Here is an 8130-nt window from a genome sequence, read left to right as displayed (position 1 = left end):
TAGTATTTCACCGATTGAAGAAGACATCAGAATCCAAGTCTGGGGAATTTTATCCCGAATCCTAAGAAGGGATAAGTCAGCGCCTAACACGCGTTGTCGGGTAGTCTATTCCCGTAAGAAAGATGAAGTCTACTTATTCAATATCGTAGCACTAAGAGAGTTAACTCTCTTAGCACAATATTACATGTGAAAACGGGTTTAAACAATTCACATGCTAGCTCGATTCAAACGGTAATCGGTAAAGGCATATCAAACCCATTGATGGCTGAGGATTTGCTAAAAATCCTCAGACTGCATCCGATACATGTGGTCAGGTAGTCTATTCCCGTGAGAAAGACAAAGTCTACGTATTCAATATCGTAGCACTAAAAGAATTAACTCTTTTAGCATAACGTTACATGCGGAATGGACTTAAACAATCTGCATGCTAGCCCGACTCAAACGGTAGTCGGTAAAGGCTCATCAAACCCGTTAATGACTGAGGGTTTGCCAAAAATCATATGCATGTGAGAGTCATTGACGCACCAGCTTCATTAGTTGGTCTCGTGACTTGAGCATCCAACAACTTCAAGATAAGATCCATACATGCAGATGAATTAGCTTTAATAGTTGGTCCTGCAACCTCAACACTTGAGACTACCACGCATTGCGATAAAAGTCAACGTCAGTCAACGCGTTGCATTGAAAAGTTAATGCCGGGTGATCCGAAACCCTAGGTTAATGCCAGTCAACGCGTAACCCTAGGTCAACGCCAGTCAACGCGTTGTAATGAAAAGTCAACGTCGGACGATCCAAAACCCTAGGTCAATGCTGGTCAATGCGTAACTCTAGGTCAACACCATTCAGCGTGTTGCGATAAAAGTCAATGCAAGTCAATATATTATGATGGAGATAATCAGTTCAAAGTCAACTTGACGATATGAGCCAAAATTAACTCACCAGTTTCGATTCGAGACTTCGACGACGGCCAGACGATAAACACAGCGTCAGAATAACTTTGGTTATTCATTAAGATATTGAATAGACTGAGAACTGAAGAAGTTAAGAGTTAAAGCTAACTACAGGTTTTTTTACACCGACTGAAGATTGGACCGATCATATCCAAAGTATTTTAGGCTCATATATAAAATAAACGAGACTGAAACACTTTAGAGGGGGTATCTGTAGGCGTTAAAAATTACCTATAGGTCTCCACACGCAGCTCGAGATAGAGAGAAGATAATGAATATCACTATTCGAGTCACAGAAGCTCATTTGACGATGACAAACTCATGAAGTGAGTCGACGGACCATGCGAAGCAACGGAATTTCGGAACAATAGAAACACGAATGGACCGGGAGCTACACATCACTTACAAAAGACGAACAACCCTTCAGGTCCTGTTTAATCCACATGTGATTCAATTATAGAAGCTCATAGATCTCCTTGTCGGCTTTCCAATGCATCTTGAACCGCATAATTCCGAGATCAGACGATGAAAATACGGCGGAAACGCACAGAACGCGTGAAACTACGTTTCAGGCCTCGCCGAGACACCCCTTGGTGTCTCGGCCATGGCTGAGACACCCATGAGTGTCTCGGCCAGGCCGAGACACTCACAAGTGTCTCAGTCACGCCGAGAAACCCATGGGTGTCCGCAGCCCAAAAATACTGATTTGACGGTTTTAAGCTGTTTTCGACCGTTAACCACCCGGATTTGTTTTAACTGATCTGATATCATCTAAGAACATGGTTAAGTGGTTACAACTAAAGATAATGTTGGCCTCTTTATTTTGATGATGTTTAACAAATAATTTACCACTAATGTTGTTTATCTAGTGTTTGTGCTTATTTATTTATTGTAGACAAACAACATGTTGGAGGATGGATGGAATTGCGCATTCACGATCATATCCAATGGAGGTTGGTGGAATTATGGAGTGAAGCCTACGCAATTCAAAGTTAAAGATTCAAGTTCAAGCTTTATCCGTAAATGTACCAAGTCAAGCTTATTGAAGATCAAGATTGCTTGGGTAACATTTAGTTTAGGAGTTTATATTATGTGTGTTAGTACCTTAAGCTCAATATAATATACACACACACATTTATTGGTTTCCATGTATATATATAGTTATATATATACATATATGTTTTTGTTTGATAGTTTTTAAGTTTTACTATGAAACAATTAAATATAGAAAACATATTTTTGTTTCATACTTACATGCATATATATATGATTTCATCAATATCAATTTTATTTAGTTTAATGAAATCATGCTTTAGTGCATTATATGTGTATTTTGATAAAATACTATATTTATTATTTATAGACTTCATAACAATAGTTTACATCTTTCTTCAAGTGTTTCCGAGCCTCGAAAGTGGCTCACGGTCGACTGCCGTTCACCCCAATGGTCATTTTGGTACAGAATCAGATTTCTAATGCTGTGGGCTTTTTGGTCTTTCCTTTGGGGTTTTTGGCTGAGGTTTTGGGAGGCTATAAATACCCCCCTTGCTCTCATCTTTCAAGAGTATCAAAGAAGTTTTTAAACAAGGTTTAATAAGGGTTTAAGCTTTTTTAGTTTATTTTAAGTTTGAGGTTTTTTATTTACAAAGGAGGAAGCTTACATTGCAAATTGAGGGATTCATCCTCTCTTTTGTGTTTATAGAGAAGTTTTTTTAACTCTTTTCTCTAGCAATTTTATTATTGATTTTTATATTCTTATTATTGCTAGTTTGCTATTTGAGTTAGATTTTATTTCACTCATTGTTTACACACACCCACTTGAGCTTATCGTGTTTTCATACATAGTATATTTGGGTTGGTGAGAGTTGTAACAATTAAGTGTGAGCTTACATTGTGTTCTCATCCATATTAGAGAACAATCATTTGTTGTATTATGCTTATTGTGAGATTCACTTTGTAATACACTTGTACACCGAGAGAAGTGTGTGGTGTAAGTCAGGGATCGTCCTAAGAGGAGTGGCATCGGTTGATGAACCCAGGGAGGGGTTGTATCCGAGCACTTGAAGGAGACACGTTTAGGTCCAACACTTAAGAGGGTATAGAGTGGGATTGCAAGAGTGGTGATTGTAAAGTTTTCGGTTAGCTAGAAAACCGAGTGTGAGGTATAAACGTTATTCAGGTAAGCGTAGAAAACCCGGTTGTGATAGTGGATTTCTCCCCGGAGTGGGGAGCGGAGACGTAAGACGGAAGGTCCGAACTCCGTGATCATATTGTGTGTTATTTGCACACTATCACTCTTGTTTTGTTTATGTTTATTTCAACATTGTGTTAATTTGTATATCCTTGCATATATTTCACTATATATCTCATTGCTAGGATATTGCTCTTTGTTCATATTGCTTATTCTTACTCATAACATATTGTATATCTATCTTGCAAGAATAATTTATTAATTAGTTTTAATTAACATAAAATCGGATTAGATTAGCATAAGACCCTAATCACCCCCCTCTAGGGTCTAACAGATAAGAGTAAATCGATCGTTCTTATCCGAAAACAGGGCTCCTGAAGCCTATAAATACAGCCTCAGGGCCCTCATTTTTTCAGATCTGGAACTCTCGAGCCACGAATTTTAGAGAGGAGGAGGAGACTTTAGTAAATTCTTCGGCATAAAAAAGGAGAGTTCGATAGATCTGCAACCTGGTTCTTTTCCTTGAGATGGCCCCGTTGTGGTGATATCTAGAAGAGTGATTATCTCGCCGTTGCCAAGATAATTGCTTCGGCTTCTTGATTCCTTCGTGAATCGACGAAGCTTCGGATCTGATATGATCGTTTGGTGGTCCACGGATATCAACATCCCCGTCACAGGGCAACATCCCACGCAAGTAGCAGGCGATAAACACCCGTTGCGTTGTTTGACGAGAGTTGTACTTTTTTTTATTTTCATTGTGTAAAGGTCTTATAAAAAGACTAACTTTTGTTTTCATTGTAACGTTTGAAGTTGTAATGAACACAACAATGAACAAATCAACTTTCTCCCCAAACAGAGCATATTTATGATGTATGTGTATGAGATGAAGTAGCTTGATGAGATGCACAAGGATCAATATTTTTAGGCATAGTAGATTTTTATGCATCATAACAAAATTTAGCATTATGGTTTTTTGGCCACAAATGGAGCATTTGTAAATTTTGTTATACATGTGTGCATAATGGATAGGTTTCTTAGAAGAATTTTCATGGGACTTTGCACACAAGTCCATAAACTTTTTATTATTTACAATGCATGTTTTTAAAGTTGAATCTAAAGTAGCTATTCGATTTTTAACATGATTCTACTCATCATTTTTCATATATGCATTATTATTAGAAGTGGAACATACATGATCATTTTTAAAAGAATAAAACTTCTTTCTAATGTTCTCAACTTCTAATATGGCGTCATATTTTTCATGAAGTAAACTAGTATTTTCTAATTTTAATTTTCTATTGCTTTCTTTAAGATTAACATTTTCATTAGCAATGATATCAAACTTAGTAACTAGAGCTTCATGAGTGGATTTCAAATCAATATGCTTAAAATTATGTTGAAGCTTTTTATGTTCATACAACAATTTTTCATATTCATGTGCAAGCTCATCAAAAGTAAGATCATTAATGTTGTCGGACTCGCATACCTCACTAGGGCTATCGCCTAGTGGTCATATGTATGAAGATGAGGCTTCTTTTAAACTTGAAGCTGAATCCTCCAAATCTTGTCGGATTGCCTCCAAGTCCCCTTGATGTACTTCTATAAATTTCCATAACATATAAGCACTATCAAAAGAATCAAGTTTGTTAGCAAAAGATAAGCTAAATGCATCAATAAGAAATTCTAACAAAGACTTGTTCATAGCAAACAATCTAATATTATTATCACTCCACTTGGATTTCTCCGTAGTGGGTACAATATAAGCGCACTCAATAATTTTCCATATATCGATATTTGTAGATCTAGCAAAAATGTTAATCTTGCACACCATTGTTCATAGGAGAAATTACTAATTCTAGGAGCAATGTTAATAGCATAATCAAGACTAAGTACACAGTGTATGTCCATGATATGTGCAATCAAGAAACAAATAAAATCAAAACTAGATTAGCACAAAAAAATAAGAACAAGGGATCTTTAACTCAAGACGGTTAAACCTTAAATCAAATAGCACCAAGCTTTGATACCAATTGAAAACACCCTAGAAGGGGGGGGGGGTGAATAGGGTTTATGCTAATCTTATTAGATATTAATGCCGATTAAAACTTACTAACAAACATATCCTAGCAAGATAGATATTCGATTGAATTAAAACAAGGATATATATGTGTTTGTGGGAAAATTTGCAGTAAAAAGACAATGAATGAAAATTGACTTGTATTCTCTCAAAATCGATTACAATTAGGATTCCGATTACAAAAGAGAGGAGAATGATCTGGATTCTCCCATTTGTTTAAATCTGGGTTCTTCACGGTGGCGATGAGATGCCTCCCTCGAATGCTCGCGTCGAGTTTGCTTCTCGTTGACGATCCGAACGTTTTGATTCACTGGAACGCTTGCGTGGCAAGTTTGAAACTCTGGACGAGTTGATAACTCTGAATGAGTTGGAAACTCTTGAAAAAGAGTTGATTTGAACCGAGAATCGGTTCTCAAGCCAAGGATGAAGAAGCTCTTGTTGCAGATCTCCCAAGCTCCAGAAATGCTCTAAGGATCCTGTTGACGAGCCTAGAAGTTCTAACAGACCGCACCCTTGAACAGAATTGATTTTCAGTTATTTATAGGGGATTAAGGGGTGTAACCACCTCCTTAATTCGCTCCTAAGTGGGGCTAATGGGATGTAACCGCCCCTTAAATCACTCCTGAGTGGAGTTGTGATCCCCTCAGATCATGGAAAACGGTTTTGAAACTGTTCAGCTCGTGTTTGAATGAGTCAAACGCAATATCCGCATTCTGGTGTGAATTCTGCGTTCAAACGCAGTGTCTGGAAGCTTGAACGCAGTGTCTGAAAGCTCTGACGCAACGGCTGGAAGCTGCGTTGGCATCTTGTTGGAAGCTGCGTTTGGCGGCTTGGAAGCTGCGTTTGGCAGCGTTGGAAGTCTCTTTCTGTCGAAGTGTTGCAAAGATCGTCATTTTGTAATCTTTACTTTAGCTCTCTGATATGTGAGAGTCGTCAGATTGTAACCTTCATCGATCCATGTGAAAGTCTTCAAATTGTAGCCTTCTGGAAGTCGTCAGATTGTAACTTCCATCATCGGTGTTTGATGGGGATCAGCTATCTATTGTGATTTTTAGATAGCCTACAATATGCAAAGGGCAAAATAAACAAGAAACAATATAAACAATTAGTGGTCACAAAGAGCAAATCAAACACAATAATATGATCATGGAGTTCGATCCTTCCGATCTACGTCTCCGCTCCCCACTTCCGGGGAGAGTCCACTATCACGACACACCCGGTTTGGAAGCCGAAACTTCTCTACACACTCGGTTTTCTAGTTCACCAAAAACTCTACAAGACACTCACAATGTACATACACAAACTACAACCTCAAGTATTGGTCCTCACGTATCGCCTCCCTCAAGTACTCGGCTTTACTATCTCTCACTAGGCTCTACTATCGACGTTACTCCTCTTCGTATCGATTATGTCCTCACCACACACTCCTCTCGGTGTAAATGTGTATTACAAAGTGATACTCTCACAATAAGGCTCAATTATAAGATTTGTTCTCTATAAAAAAGAACACAATTTAGGCTCACTCTCACAATATCACAATCTCACAACCCAATATATAATGTATGAAATACTAAAAGCTCAAATAGGGATGTGTGTGATAAAATGAGTTCAAATGAAATCTAACTCAGTTAGCAAACTAGCAATAATAAGAATATGAAAATCAGTAATAAAATTGCTAGAAAAAAAAAGTTAGAAAAAACTTCTCTATAAACACAATAAGAGGATGAAGAAAATTGAGGATGAATTCCTCAATTGACGATGTAGGCTTCCTCTTTTGTAAACAAACACCAAACTCAAACTTGAGAAAAAACAAACTTTAAAACTTGTTTTTAAAACTTCCTTTAGTAGTTCAGAAGTGAAATGGTATGGGGTATATAAAGGATGAAGAAACAAAGCACCAAAACCAAGAAAAACCAAGCAAAAAGATAAAATAACGAAAACAGGTAAACTAGCCGTTACAACGTCGGTCGACTGATGAGATGAATCAGTCGATTGATGAGCTGACCGTTACAGGCAGCTAACAGCTCATCGGTCGACTGAAGAGTTAATCAGTCGACTGATTATCCATCAGTTGACTGATTATCCATCAGTCGACTGATCAGTCGACCAAATAAGAAAACAGAAACTTTTAAAAATCACAGGCAGTTTCATCAGTCGACTGATAAAAATCATCAGTCGACTGATAAAAATCATCAGTCGACTGATAATAGGTTTTTAGTTTGTAATGAATAGTAAACACGAATTTCAAACCTCTTTTAAAAATAGCAAATAAATTCCAAAGAATGTAAAACTTTGGAAAAAGTTTATAAACATGAATATGAACATGTTGGAAAAGGAATTTTTTAATTTACTCTTACCATTTGTAAAATCTCAGAAATATTTAAAAACACTAAAATACATGTGTTTATAAACATGTTAATTTCTTACCATTTGTAAAATCTCAGAAATATTTAAAAACACTAAAATACATGTGTTTATAAACATGTTAATTTTGACATTTAGCTCATACATGTGTTTATAAACATGTTAATTTTGACATTTAGCTCAAATCAAGTTCTGAAAACTTGTGTAATGATTTTATGGACTTAATAACAGATGTTAATAATGTTTGTATACCCAAAGCATATTAAAACATATTTTGCATAAAAACATCTATGATTTGAGAAACATCACAAATAAGTGTGTGTGTAAATTTGAGCTTGAAGAATTTGCACACATTACATATAAACCTATACCAAATATACCAAGAATGAATCATATGAAGCTTGAACTTGATTGGTTGACTTGATTTGCATAGGCTTCAATATCCATTTAGCTCGTTTTCCTATGTATACTAAATAACACAAAACCAAATATTAAAAACAATATTAATCGTAAATTGTTTGCTAAATCATTATCAAAACAAGAAAGCC

Source organism: Asparagus officinalis, chromosome 1 (genome assembly GCF_001876935.1).
Source record: "Asparagus officinalis chromosome 1, Aspof.V1, whole genome shotgun sequence".
Classification (NCBI taxonomy): Eukaryota; Viridiplantae; Streptophyta; class Magnoliopsida; order Asparagales; family Asparagaceae; genus Asparagus; species Asparagus officinalis.
This window is presented reverse-complemented; position numbering follows the sequence as displayed.